General features: G+C 37.3%; 1 protein-coding gene across 4 annotated transcripts in view; it reads left to right on the plus strand.

Moving 5' to 3' along the window:
• Positions 1–15,773, plus strand: part of NEBL (nebulette) — a 246,967-nt gene that overhangs the window by 219,838 nt on the left and 11,356 nt on the right. The window lies entirely within an intron of this gene.

A 15,773-nucleotide genomic window follows, 5' to 3' on the forward strand; every position in this document is an offset into this window, starting at 1 on the left:
GCTTTTGGAAGATTTTAAGGCATCTTAATTGTAGGCTGCACTTGTTTATGTTCTCCCATTCACTGCAGTAATATATTACTGTGTTGGTTGGTACTTATGGAGTCTACCTTTTTATGAGTACTGTGTAAATACATACAAGCAGCTCTGATTAAGAATGGGTGAGGGAGAAGGTGTTCAGACTGCTGTGCTAATTCTGAACAAAGAAAGAAATACACATCTTTGACAGAAATGTACTGCCTTTTATCATATCTGACTATCATGTTTGGTATTTTAACTATATTCTCAACTCTTTTAATAGATTATAACAATAATGCACATTTATGTTGTTTTTTCTCTCCCTGTGATTGTGCAAAGTGGCTTTCACAGTCCAGTGCACATTGTTTGTCTATAGCTGTTCTGATCTTTTCTTCGGAAGTATTCCAAACCATTTCAACATTTCTTTGTCAGCTTGATTCGATTTGATTTTCAACAGATATTTTTTACTACTTGAGAATGGGAGATGGGCTTTTTTTTTTGTGGTAGTTCTGGCACTAGTAAGCTTGCTTTTTGCGGCTCTATTTGAATCTATTGTTGTGGTGATGTCTTGAATAGATCATTCCCAAGATCAACATATTTTAGCAAGAGGTTGTTTTTCTGTTTTAACCCAGCTGGCTAGTCAGCATTTGAGCACCTGTAGACAGCTCCTATTGTAGGGAAGAAATAAGTGCCACAGCTAAGTAACTGAACATAATCCTAATGATTTACAAGGAAAAGCTATTTCTGTGAAAACATTTAGAGAGAGCTAGCAGAAGATAGCGTCTTTGGCCAAAAATGCCAATCTTTTAATCCCATTCAAAAAGTCATTTTGCACATAGCCACAAGACAAGTTTGCCCATTACCCTTATACAATGTCTCTTATACCATAAATACCAAATCTATTTTGGTGAGATTCCATGGCTGTTCCTGGTGGAGTTAGATCAGCAGAGTTTCTCATTAGCCATTGTTTTATCTGATGGCATGCCAACATGAAAGACAGTTGGAGATGTGTAACCAATTTTACAATCTCTGAATGTCTCTGGCCTTGTCTCATCATATTTCACATATTCCTACATTGTTCAATTACTACTTTAGTTTAGATATCTTTACTGATATTTGACACATAATTCAAATCTTCACCTGCCACAGCTGATGCAATTGTTCCTTAACTATCTCCCCCCAACCCTTAGCTGGACCTCTGACTTAATACCAGATGTTAAAGGCTTATTCAGATCTAAATAACTCTCTCTTCTCTTGGGGAATTTCAGTAATAACATCACAGGGAAACTACTAACATTGTTCATTAGAATTACTTCTTTCTATTTTGTTCCCTGACTGTTATTTTAGATTATGATGTTGAGCTGAACCACCTTCTCTACAAAATCAGTAGATTTTTGCCTGATGTAAGTTCAGAAAACTCTTTGTTAGAGTATTTTAGAGTAATGCAGGTAAAATTGAATGGGAAACAATTAACACTTTTCAGCAAGCTGATGGAGTTCATGGGCTTTCATTTTAATAATCTTTTTGAAATTACTTTTCAATTTTTTCTGTCTTTTTTTACAGCCTCTTTCTGTGATTGTTTTTCAGGGTTGACTTTAGTACTTCATGGTATCTTTGAGAATTTTTGCCACACTTAACAGAGGGCATTGTATGAGAGCTTCCCAGTCTGCCTAAATACTTTGTAATTATTTATTGCCTAACAAAGATTATCTTTGTACCTGCAAGCCATTCTGTAGGACTTCACTGAAACACTGGGTGCCACATTTTTGCAAAATTCTCACGGGCAGTGAGTAATTATTTTCATCTTGGCTAAAAAGGAATAGAAACTAATGATTTCTCTCCTTTAGTTCTGCTTTGAAAAGTGATGTTGCAACTTCTCAGGCACTTTACTTTTGGAAGGATTTTTCTTATTTTTTTCTTCAGAAAGAGTAGTTGAGATATATGGATGTCAGATTTATTTTTGCTTCTAAGGACAGACTGGGCAGTTTTTTCTCTACAGAACACTGGGAAAAAGCAGCAAAGTTCTGAAGTTTAGGTCTCTCTTGACAGCATTCTGTTTGAAAAATATCTCAGCTGTTGTGTTTTGGCTTTTATTTAGATTTTTTATAAAGACTTTCCTGTCTGCCCTGCTTTTCCATCAAGCCTTTTACAGTGGTTTTCTCCCATTTCTTTCCACACTCACTCTCTTGTTCTCCCTCCTTCCCTTCCAGTAAAGTTCTGCCCTGTTAGTTTGCATTCAGGCTCCAGGAAAGAATGATTTGGTTCAATAATATGGCTCAACACCTCTGCCAATCTGGCACTATTTTGGAAGGTTTCTAGTTTAAACCTTCAGGGCTGGTTTCCTCCTCTTTTGCATTTGGCCTTTCCTTTTTATTTATTTTCCTTTGATTTCGTCTTAACATCTAGTGTGTGTATCAGCATATTGACATAATGCATAATTTTTTTCCAAACCATAGGTTTGGACTTTTTCAGTATAAGTAACAGTTTATTTTTATTTTAAATTCTGTGTAGTCTGTAGATGGAGAAAAATAAGAGATGATTATCAGTTCATTTTCAGTTATGGATATATTGTTACTCTGGTGGGGAAGAAAAATGGTTTCTTAGTTATTTTCTGCATCATCACCATATTATCTTACAAGATACATCAAAATCAGTCTGTAGGAAATCATTTTTACAGTACTCCCAAAAACACACGTAATGTAGGAAACCTCAGTGGATATTAGAACAAAATTTTCAAGGGCCTTTTGTTGTGTTTTAAATATGATTGCTGAAATTTCATATTATTGGCTGGAGTCAGCATGTGTGCTATTTTCACTCTTTCAGCCCAAGTTCTTCAGACTCAGTTCACCTGCTGCCACCACAGTAGTGGTGAGAATTAGCATAAAGGACCCTTGATATGAGTTTAAAGGTCTTCCTGTCTTCCTGTCTTTATTTTAATGAAAACAGACTGCCAGCAACTCTCAAGTCTCTGTCTTTGCCTGGTTAGTTATCTTTTACTCACACTGGCAGTCCAAATACACAGATTTCAATGAAATTCCACTTATTTTGTTATCAGCCTTAAAAGTAACTGGTAGATTGCTATGAGAAAACTGACTTTTTTTCTTAGATACTTGATTGAGATAATATAACAAAAAAGCAACCCAGAGGCGATTGGTGCAAATAACCTCTGAGGAATAAATACAGCAAATGGGCATTGCCGTCAATATGATTCCAAAGTCTATGAAGACTGAAGAAAACATGATGCTGCAGTCTGTTTCCTTAAGTTTTGAAATCTTTATCTAGCTTGGAGTGGAAGTTTAATCAATGAGAAACAGTGAGTCCTTTAATCTCTCTCCCCAGTGGCATGTCCTCATTGTGTGATATGAACCTTCTGAAGAAGAAATGCTCCAGAACAGCTGAGTCTGCTCCCCTCCCTTCCATCAGACTCCAGGGGTTTATCTTCCTCCTTCCCTCACTGGGGCAGGACCTCATTGTAGAATTGCTGTTTGAGCCCTGCAAAGAGCAAACACAGACCTTAGGTGGTGTTGTGTGTCACTGGCAGCAGCCTTGTTCTGTGAACCAGCTCAAGGAGAGGCCTTGCATTCCTCAGCCCAACACTGACAGGTTAAACATTAATTTCAAGGATGTCTCCTTCTCTTCCCCTAGCACACACCAATATCTGTAACTCTGTATGTAAAAAGATTGTTCATAGGATTTGCCTGAGGTTTTGACACCCACACGTATATACCACAGAAAATCCTAGAACAAGGAGCTTTGCTGCTTCTTCTGCTCCTGGTTAGTCTGGTCAGAAGACTACAAAATACTCAGGTAAATTAGAGAAAATCTCTCTTTATTTTACACATTGGAATTTCATATATTTCCCAGTATGAAGCCAAGGAGTCTTCTTGCATTGGGATAGTGGTCATAACTCTTCTCCTGTGCCAAAAGCTGAACGAAGAGGAAAGAAAACCAGATTTTATTCCCTTCCTTGATCTGTTCTTCCCATGAATTTTTATAAAAAAGCCCTCTGGTTTTGAGGTTGGGAAAAATCACCATTAGTAAAGGATAAGTTGAAGACAAAAAGAAGGAATAATATCTGACTACTGTTTATGTTGGGATAGAGAGATCTGTCTTCCATGTCCAGGTGTCAGGAGTACAGGGCAGGAATCCTTCACTCTTCATATTCATATTCAGTTGCAAAGCTCTGCCATTCTGGGGAGGTCAAGCAGAATGACACAGTAGTTCTTTTTTCTTCTCTGTCAGGGCAGAATTGTTCTTTTTTGCCGTGTAGCTGAACTCTGTTTCCATAGTATTCCCCAGAGTCCAGTAATCAAACATGGCATTCAGAGGGAGAGGAATCGTACAGTTCACGGGAAGAACTGTAGGTGTTTGTGGGTTTCTTGTCCTCTTTCAAGTGTGTCAGCAGGCTGCCCTGCCACAGAAGGCTGAACACATCAAAATGATGCTCTCTATCTACTCTTGGTACCTCTTAGTGAGGGTCACACTGACACTTCTCTTAGCCACCAGACTCTTACATCTGTTTCTGACTTTTTTGTATTTCAGACTAGATGTACTTTGGTTTTCCTTCTTTAATCAGCCCACAGCAGGTTTGCCAACCTGAAAGCCAACATGTGGGAAAAAAATAGTCTTCCATTCAACAGCATTTTGGTAAAACTGTTTCTCCATCTTGGTAATCAGGTGGTTTTCTGTTCTTAAGTGTGTAATGTACTACAAATGCTTGCAGTCAAATAATTAATAACTTACCCACAAACTTCTGTGATATTTTTGAACTTAACCAAATAGGTCTACTCTGAGTATTACAGACACAGTGCATGTATATATTTGTAATCTCTCTGGTGCCACAAATTTTTTTAGCATGAAGAGTTTTCTTTGTTAGAGAGCTTGCTCTCCAGAACCAGTGAACCCTGGTCTTCCATGCTCAAATATATTTTTACAGAAATGATATTTTTTCCCTTATAAAGGTTTGCTGTAACCACATTGTACCCCAAAAGGACATGGTTTTTCAGGCAGCAAGCAGAGCTCTCTCCCTTCTGAAAATTGCATCTTTATTTTGAAGGAGGTGTGTTTTGCTGTTTCAGCTTCTGCCTCCTGTTTTGCAGTGACTCCTAATATTCAAAGGGCATTTTTTTCCTGATTTAAAATAATTTCATTACAGTAAGAGGAGTTCTTGAAAACAGTGGGAGGCTTATTTGTGTTAAAAACCTTCTCACCTCTAGATTTGAGGTAAGAAGGAAACGTAAAGACAAAATTAGCTGTAAGAATTTATATTTCATTTAGAAACAGGTTGGGTATGTCCCAATGTGCTAATTTCTGTGTGTTTAGATGATAAGGGGATTTCTGCTTAATATATAATTTTGTCTCTGAATAATCCATTTAAGCCTTTTAAGCCATGTAAGTATAAGAATCCAGAAAGACATTGGGACTACATTTATGTACTATCTTGTGCATTATCAGTTTTCTGTCCTAGTCTGGACTATTGGACTATAGTGTCCTCTGCTGAGTGCTTTGTTAACACAGAACATGAGAGGAATTAGTCTAGAAAATTATATTTCATTCTTTTCCACCACAAAGAGGTATTAGGTATCTGTAAAACCTGATTTTTTTTTTTTTTTAACATAAAGCTTGAAAATTCAAGGGATTGCTTAGTTAAATTTTGATTAATGTCTGGTTTAGAGTGCTGGGAATAAAACTAAGTGTTTTATGCTGGTTGTAATACATTAAGATAGAAGTCATTGATTCATCTGAAAGCACATTTTCATTCAGTATGTGTTCACTGAGGATGAGTTAATGTTCCAGGGAGAGCTTTACATTTCATACTTCCAAAATATTTTTGCTTAGGTTCCCTATGCTTATCTTTAATCCCCATGCTTCTCTCCCACACTCTTGGCATCTGGCAGCATCAAAAGACAATCCCCACACATCCTGATGGAGGAGAATCCAGAAGAAATCCCATTTTCAATTTCTGTAGTGTAGCAGCAGTTCAGGGGATCCTTTTGTTTGTTCTGCCAGCTGTCTGAGTTTGATGTTCCCTTTTCCATTAAACAGTTGGTGAGCAGAAAGTGGAAAGGAAGTTTCCAAGTGACTCAGCAGTTGGAAGTGTTGATGGCTCCCTCGGCAAGGAGTAGTTTCAGTTGTTCAGTGTGGCTCCCTAGAGCAGCTTTTGATATACTTCAGAGAATATTATATCCAGTAGACAATAAATATAATTAGTAAAATTGTGTCCAGTGACATACATATCCTGGTTAATGCTATGCTTCAATTGTTCAGATTGGTTATACCCACTATGCAAATAAATCTATGCACAGAAATCATGGCACAGCTTCTGTGAGAAGAACTTACAGGCTTCTCTCTCTAATGCACAAGGGCAACAGTAGATGTTCAGTAAATGTAAGAGAGTTTGAATTATAGTTGAAGGCATGTGATGTAACCTTCATTTCACTAAATCTTTCCTTTCGTGAGGAAGCCTAGAGCAAAGCTGTCCTTATTCACAATTTAAGTAGGAATTGCAGCTTCCTGTGGTACCCCATGGCCCCACTAGGACTGAAGGCTGCCTTGGGCTGGCTGTAAGACATTTTGTGACTTCATAAATAAAATACTGTGGTTTGGTGTGTGAAGAGAGAAAAGAGGCAGATTGTTGTCTCAGCTGAGACATGCTGCAGCTCAGGGTGAATGTTGAGCACCAAGGTTTGTTTGTGACACGGAATCCTGGCTGCTGTTCACGTTCCAAGCAGGATGCCCTGTGATTTGGTTGTGCCCCAAACACAGAACCAGTGGGCAAATGGAGGCTGTGTACCAGGGCTGTGGCATGGCAGCTGCTAATAGACACACAGGCTGAACTCTTTGGACTGCACAGCTACCACTGAAAAAAATGCCAAACTAATATTTGTAGTGGTGTCTGAAAAAAAATGGTCTTTTATATTTGAACTGCTAGAAAAATTCCTATGACAAAATGTAATCTATAAAATCTATACCCTATTAGCAGTTTTTTTTCCCCTCAGGTTCCAATAGAGTATTTAATGTATGTAATTGCTTTTTTGAGGAAAATGAGTGAATTAAACGCCTAGAAAAGATTTTGCGGTTGAATATCAAAGCAATTTTTTGTCAGTACATTTAACTGGTTTAGAATATTTTATATTCATCACAATAACCCTAAAATTACATTTTTAGATTCAAAACTCGGAACACATAGGACTTTAGTTTTAGGGTTAGAAGCCAAATAGTTTAAGTAATTTCTCTTCTACTGTAGAGAAATTAAGTAATTTTTCTCTTTTACTACTGTGCTGTACTAAAAATTTGTCAGTGGAATCTGGAAGGGGGATAAATGGTTTGTATTTTAGGTGAAATAAATTTTAAGAGAAGTAGATGGTTGTAGCTGGCCATAAAGTTCTAAATAGTCAGATATAGAATTCATACAACATTTAAAATCCCCAAAACAACTGTTCAAAGAGGTTGGATGGAGATAATAATTAATATAATTAGTTCTTAATTGTAATTTTATATTGTGTTCACTTTCATTTTGTGCTGTTTTTTTAGCAAAACTGACAAAAACATGAATATGAATAAACACTACAAACAGCCTTTTCCTATATTTTTAAAGGCTGATAATGCTTAGAAATATTTTACTGAATTTTCTGGGAGATCATTTAACACCCTATTTTATAATAAATACCTTTACTTTTATTTGAAATAAATTTGTTTGAAGGGGCTACTATGGAATTACATTTAACAAATAATTCTTTTGAGCTTTTATGGTCTTGCAGTCCTTAATGGCCTTTCCAAAAGCAGTCTGGGGAAGCTGATGCCATTTTCAGAACATCAAAATTTTCTGCTCTGCCAGAACAGGGCTGGCTTTTGCTTTTTGCAGGCCCCTTACCACCTCACTGATCCAGAGTCAGACACAGGCAGGGACTCTATGGCTTGTTTGAGATTTGGCTTCTTCTCCTCCCCTGCTGCCAGAGCACTAAATTATGTGTAGTTGATACTTTACAACTCTGTGATGCTTTACTATGACAGTAATGTGTTAATGATCACAAAAGCTTTTGAGCTATTACTCAGTATCCTCCAATTCCTTTACCTCAAAAAAAATGGTGCTCTAAGCAGTATCCACAGTCTCTTTCTGGCAAAAATATTCCCTGTGTTATTGTCTTTTTATGATGAGGATGGATGTTCTGTTGACTGTCCTCTTTCTTTTAATGTTGACTGTAGAAAATAGAACATCCTGGGTTCCTTTAGACTCTAGACTGTGATATTTGGTAATTGCTTGCAGACAAGGCCTTCTGGAGACTATGCTAGCCTGGGCTTTAAAAAAATATATTGTTATTTTGCAGTTACTGTGAAGAGGAATGAAAGCCATACTCCTTTTTTTTTAAAGGAAAAAATAGTCCATGAGAGACTGACTTTTGAAATACAGATATTTAGACACCTCAGAGAGGCCAGAATGGAACTTGGAAAGTGATTTACCATGAAAAAGAATATATTGGAATTGATGGATCCATCAGTCCTCAAAATGTGAAGAATTGGGAAGGTCTGAATCACCAGACACATAGACCATGATGTACTAGAGAGACAGTTTCTGTCTGTTCTTCCACTGTCCTAGCTCTTATTTCTCAAATTCCCTCTTCATCTCCTATTGGGTTTATGATGGACTTATAAAACAAAGACCAATGTAACTATTATTAGTGATATTGCTTGTTCATACAAATCAAGAACTTTGGACTGAAATATGAGATAGTCCCTGCCTAAAAGGAAACCTCAAATAAAACACAGGATTCCAGTGTCACATGAGCACACTAGACATTTTTTTGTTGTTCCTTTCAAAATGTCTTAGTTTTCTCTGACACATGCTTAACAGCTATGTGAGATCTTCCATTTTGGTTTCATTCTAAATGAAATTTTAATTTCTTATATTGAAATTGTTCTCCAGAGTTATAATTGCATAATTCTGCATTTCCCATAATAATCTACTTCAGTTTACATGGTGCATACAGTATAGTTAGTCTTAATTATTGCTAACTGATAAAATGGTGTTCTGGAATAATGATTCTTTAAACAATCTTTGTCTAATCATGACACTAATGAAGTTTAGCTTAAAATACATAATTTGATAAACTGTAGTATGTCAGTAAGTAGTCATGAGAGTAGAGATATTTTGATTTTTGCATGAAGAATAATTAATGATATTTTAAACACAAGATCATCATAATTTTGTTGGCCTCCTCTCCATCTTTTTTTAAAGTATTTGAAGATTGCACAGTTTATTTCTTATATCTTTAGAATTTAGGTTATGGAAACTTCCTAAGCTGTACCATTCTGAATTTGCCACTGAATCCAAGTAGTTCAGACCTTCAATTCTAATGAGGTCAGTGAGCATGGCAGATATTTATTAACACCCTCTCTGAATTAGGCCATACTTTGAGGTTGTTATTTCAACAACCTAATTATATCTGGCTTTGATATTCCAATTTACTAACTATTACTGACTCCTGTAATGGATAGCAGGCAGACAAACTGCTGCTCCTGACAGAACCACTGAGATCAGCCAGCCTGGTAGCTCAGACATCCATGAAAAGCAAGCTAACTGACCAGTAAAGGGCAAGGAAAAGAGGAGAAAAAAAACCAAAAGAAATGAAGAGAAAGTTACTTTTACAAGAAAAAATGCCAAGATGCCTTACTATGGTGTTTTCTACTGTTCTAAAAACAGCATTTTTCTGTATCAGGTCTCATCATCTTCAGTCTTCAGGTTAGTGCTTTTTATATTGCTTACACAGTCTGAACTATTCCCAGTAAATTTGACTGTGCTGTGCTATTCTTTCTGATTAGAAAAAAACCCTCTGTAATAGATAAGCTGGGAATTTTTCAATGCTCATTAGAAGATAGTAGTTTAAAAGGCAAACTTTTATATAGGAAGGGTTGCATGTGACTAATGTCTCAATGCCAAAAGAACCACATTTTTCAATTTGAGATTTTTATGGTTGAAGCTTGAATTTTTTAAAACAAGGAATCCAGCTTTGTGTTAAAATATATTTAATTTTGAAGAGCCACATTAACTGTAATGATTGAAAATTATAGATATTTTGATATGATTGGCAAAAAAAAGTTTCTTTACCCAATTTTTAACATTTCTTTTTACATGAACCTCTGGGATTATTTTCAAGTTTTCCTCCTATTTGGGGACAGGAGCATTCTTGGCAATAAGATCTGCACTGTAAAATTATTACTGAGGTTTTCCTTATGTTGTATCTGTCTAACATTCTTCTACTCTTCTGTTTGTTTTCTCCACTTCTACTTTTTTACTGTATTCTTTAGAGACCATCTCCTTGCTCAGTACCATGGGGCTGCTGCAGAATTCTGTACCTCATATCAACCTCCCTGGGCAATCCTTGCACACTCATTGAAGTATTTTAAGTTCTCTGACACATGTTTTTACTGTCAAGTAAACAGCTCTTGCTGGCTGCTTTAGGCTTAATATTTTCTAAACTTCTGCTATGACTTTTTAAAAGTACTATGGAGGCGTAGGGTGCAAGTAATTTGCAAGTATCTGAGCAGTGTCTGCCACATGTGAGCACATAGGAGCACCTGCATTATTTGGGGTGCTTTGTTTGGAGCTGGGTGCTGGGACATCTGGAGGGAAGCATCTGTGAGAGGCTCGGCTCCTTTGTGCTTTTAATTCAGAGGCAGCTTGCGCAAAAGAGAGGTGCTTAGGGGGACAAACCTTGCAACAGCTGAGCTGATCTAGCGGTTTGTTTCTATCTGCTGTCCATGGCCTTGGGTCCTGCCTCTGTCCTTGCTCTATATTTGATCTGATCCTGGCTGAACGTACCAAGCCAGCAGAAGAACAACCTGGATGAGAGGAAGGAAGGGGCAGTAGAAGTGTTAGGCTGTCTCACTCAGCCCACGGGGAACCAGCCTCAGATATGCAGTGGGCGCCAGGGGTGGACTGCCTGTGACCTCCTTGAGAGTCGTGAGTCCCCTAATGACTCCTGCCAAATTCATCCGAAACTCTTAACTTCAGCAGAGAATGCTGTTCAGCACATCATCTCTAAAAGTCTGCTAAAAACTCAGCTGTCATGACAGTCAAGTTACTTTTCTGCCCTTTGTGCCTCTTTAACATTGTACCCTCATCACATGGAACCTCCCTTACTTGTTGCCAAAGTGTCAAGATTCTTGTTTCTGATTGGCCTGTGATATGGGCCTTCTTTAAATCTCTTACTAAATTCTTGGCTGGCAGCAATTATGTTCCATTTATGCTGCTGTTTATGCTTGGGCAGGATGTGAACTTCTGCAGAATTAATGTGTTAATTTCCTTCAAATCTCTCCTGAAAACTGTTTCTCAAGTTGCTTATATGACTAATGCAGTGCTGGGCTGAACTCATCTCAAGAGCATGGGAAATAAAGAGGAGAAGTTAGAGGGTTTGTGGTTGCTCAAAGAGATGTATTAAAATCTGCATCCCAAAATAAAAATTGACAGGACAAGGCCTGAAGAAACTCAACCGATCTGAAAACTTGGCCCTGATTTTAAATGGGGACAGACAATACTATTTCTGGAGGCTTCTTTGAGAAAAACATTCACTTTAAATATTTCAGTGATGGTGTACAGCAGCCAACATCTGGGGAAATTGATAGAAAACAAAAAAATTATCTAGCCAGAATTTGTAATCAAAGAAACCTCTTTAACACTTTCTGGAGAAGGCTTTAAAAGGTGTCAGTTGTTATTATCCACCAGCTTTAAGAGAGCAGTAACAGTTCTGTCTCCTGTATTTCCTAAGATTGTATTTCCTTGGCCAGGTATTACACTGGGAAGTGTCAAAGGGGCTGTGCAGTTCAGGCATGGTGACCTGTGCACGTAGACAGCACATGGGGTGACCTGAATCCCCAGAAATGCCCTGTAGGCCTGCATCTCCCCACGTGTGATTGCATCCCTCTAAACTATCTTCTGTTGCCTGGGACACAGCTGAGGATTTCTAAGGGAAGAGCAAAAGAAAGAAGGAACTGAAAGCTATAGGGAAGGCTTTCTAAAGAAAGTCTGTGAAGCCTGTGCCAAATTTAGCAACCTGTGGAAAATGCAGCAGTAGCAAGGCAAAAAAAAGGGGAAGGATTACCGTATATGTGGATGAGCATGATTCCCATAAGCAGTTTGATCTGTTTTGGGAGAGCTCATTGTAATGGCAGTAACCCAGAGATGTATGATGATGCTGTATTCTGGCTCTTTCGTGGTGCTCAGAAAGCCTACAGCTTTTTACCTGATGTATTGCAGACACTAGAATTGAGCACATAGTAATTCAAATCTTTATTTTTACTTTGTGTTCTCTCATGTTATGATTACAGAATGTTGCAATATTCTTTGTGAGTTGTCTAAAGTCTTAGGAGTGAAACTGAGAATTCTGATAATAATCAGAATAGGAAGGATTCCATTAAATCCTTAGAAGTGTATGATGTGTGTGAGAGTAAATGGAGGATTATTTTGCACATGGTTCAGTAACTGGCATGTGTTGCAGTAAATGGCAAAAGTGCAGTAGTTACCACTAAGGATATAAGGATATTTTGTTTTACCATGGATCATCAAGGTTCTGCTGTGCCAAAGAATGGAAGAGAGTTTAAGTATGGTATTGATAAAATGTATCTCAGAACCTAACTTTTAACTAAGTTTTCTTTTTTGCATAACATTTCTTTTTAAGCTCATAGTTATACAAGCCTCTCTTAAGCATTCCTTTTCTGTTTCTACACTTGGACATTTCTCTTTCCCAGTTCTTTCAGAGCATTTCCTGATCAGTGCACACTCTGCAGACCCTGTTGTCTGTAGCAGTGAGTTGATACTTGCTATCATTTTTTCAGCTGCTTCTTTTTCTTGGAGGCTTCCTCTCTGTTTATCTTACATAATGTTCATTCATTTTTCTTGCTCTTTTCTCTGGGGAAGCCTGTAAAGATACAGTAAGAGATATATGATAAATTTATTTAAGTAGATAATTTAAAATGAATATCTGGTTTTCTCGGTAAGTGGGACAAGAAAAAAAAAAGTAAGTTTTGATAAATCAGAATGCATCTGGTAAAGTCTTAATGCAGCAACAAAACAAATCCACCTGTACTTCTGGGAGCAATGGTCAGCCCTCAGCTCCATCACCAATAAATCTGGCTTCAGTTAAATGAATTTCATGTTCCACCACTGTATTTTATTGTTCCCTTAGGTTAGCTAAAACCATTGCTTTTGCTGCTGCTGCAATCAATGATGCTGTAGAACTTTATACTTCAGACTGAGCCAGAAGATTGCAGTTAACTATGTGTGATGATGATGAAAAAAATCAAACTCTTTTTCTGCATCATTTAATCTCACCTTGAATTATCTGTATGTCACCAGCTCAGACATTATCTCTTCACTATTCTGATTATTTATATGATTCCCAAATAGTCTTCCAAATAGACCATCCTCTGAAAGCTTCTTCAGTATTTTTTGTTAAAAGTTGTTAGAAAATAATGATTGTTTTCAAAGTTTTTTGCAGAATACTATAGTATTCTTTTAATGGAAAAAACTCCAGTCCACATGGAATTATTCAAGCGTCTTCAACACTAGTATGTGCTGATATTTATGCTCACATATATGACACCTAAATAAATGACCAAAAGATAATTAGCAAAGCTAATCCTTCTTTTTGTTTGTATAACATCTTTTTATAATACTACAATTCCTATTGCTTCCCAAAATTTCTCATGCTTTGGAAGAAATGCTTTATTTTTGTGGATTTATGTTTTCCATCATTGCAGGTAAAGTATCAAACAGCTTTGTTGAGTCAGTTTGCCAGAATTCTCTCAGCTTGTGAGAGACTGATTGCTAAAGAGGAAAGCACATTTCAGACCTGCAGCTGTCACTGGTCACAGAGGCAGGAGCTGTGGGTTATCCTCCCCAAAATAAGCCAGTTGACTTGGAGGCTGCAATGAAGCTGACCATCAGTACGCTTGCTGCCTTAACGCTGACAAGGGATGATTGATAGGAAACAAGAAAGATCTCTTCTGGGGGGAAAGAATCAAGAACAAAAGGTTCCTACCAGCCCCTGCTTCTCTTGGGAGAAGGGTGTCTGACCCTGCCAGGGACCAGGGAAGAGCTACCAGCCCTTTGTTTTTGCAGGGCAGGCTTGCTGCTGGCTGATCAGTGCCCAGTGTTGGCTGAAGGTACTCCTGTTGCTAAGTTAAAAAGTTCAAGCAATAGAAGTAATTTGCTGCTGGTGTGAGGTGATGAGACTCCATTGGCTTTGACAAACTGGCCTACAGTTCATGCTGGTGGTGAATTAGACAAAATGTATTCATTCCAGCTTGATCACAGAACCTTTGATTAAATTATGTTTTTCTCTATTTTCTCACGAAGGGCCACATCTGCTCATGTGGAAATAGCTTGTAACAACATTGAAACATAAATTATTTGATGAACTACTTAGGGCTATTCACTTAATGCATGATAATTCTGTGAACATGTTAATGAGTGGTAATTCTCTGATGATTGAACTGCTTGAAAATGTCTTCCTACTTATATGTCATTAGAATGAACTTGGCCCTTCTAAAACATCCATTATTCATCATGTTCCAGTGCTGCATCTGACTGCATATCACTTTAATTTCCCTCATTTAACAAAACAATCTATTCATTACAATAGTTAGAAGCATGTTTTCTAAATCAGAAAAACCCTAGTTAATGTATAGTATTAGTTATCTTTACAAGTACAGTAGAGCAAAGTGTAGCATCCCAAATTGTAATTACACACTTAGTGCATTTGAATATGCTAACTGAAACTAAATGGAAGTTTTAAGAAGAACCTTTGTTGAAATCAATAATTTTGTTAGCTGGAGAAGCAGGATTGGTAAAACAACTTGCTGAAAGCACACGGTTGACTTTTCATTCTGAAACAGTTCAGCAAAAATTTTCTCAGTAATCCCCTTTTCACATGTATTTCTTGTCCCGACAACTCAAGAAGAAGAGAATTATGGAGTAATACTAGTGCAAATATGAATACTTATCATAAATATATATGTTTATTGGGTTTTCCTGCTTTTCCCATGTATTTTTTCATTTTACAAGTTCTGGATCCTTTCACACATTGTGAACACCATTAAATCATATGTTAAATTTGCTGCTTTTTGAATCTGTGAGTGATGGCTGCTGCAGAAGTGGTTCTTACTTCCCAACAAACTCAAGAGATCTATCCTAGGAAGTGCTGGACAGCTGAATGACTCCATGTTTGAAGACTTTTTAATCATGTGCTGCATAAACTCTCTCTCCTTTAACCAAAAGACAGCTTTTGGAAGAGGAGACAGATAGACTATCAGCTAAAAAGACCACTTGAAAAGTATCAGCAGAAATGCATTTGTTTTCAGTGTAGCTAAATGAATTCCCCATTGAGCTAGTAAAATTCTGGCAAAAAACAGGGGAGATGGGCTAATAACCTCCATACAAACCAGAAATCTTTATTCTCTGAGAGCCTGAGTCTTGTAAAATGTGCACAAATATGTGGTGACTAAACTTTAATCTTTCTATTTTGAAAACCCCTTCAGTATTTTTAATTTTGCTTTTAAAATACTTTTTGGCCTTGCTAGGAAAATAGTCGCTTATGCTGGGCTTATTTCTCACAGTTTTTTGATCAACCATATTTTTGACACATTTTATTTCAGTGGGTTGCTATAGTAAGATATTTGGGCAGATGTGGGAAGTTTATGAATGCTTTTCTAGTAAGCAATAGTTAGGAATCTCTATTGGTTGTGTTCATGATTTCAGCAGT

Source organism: Melospiza melodia, chromosome 1 (assembly GCF_035770615.1).
Source record: "Melospiza melodia melodia isolate bMelMel2 chromosome 1, bMelMel2.pri, whole genome shotgun sequence".
NCBI classification, from domain to species: Eukaryota; Metazoa; Chordata; class Aves; order Passeriformes; family Passerellidae; genus Melospiza; species Melospiza melodia.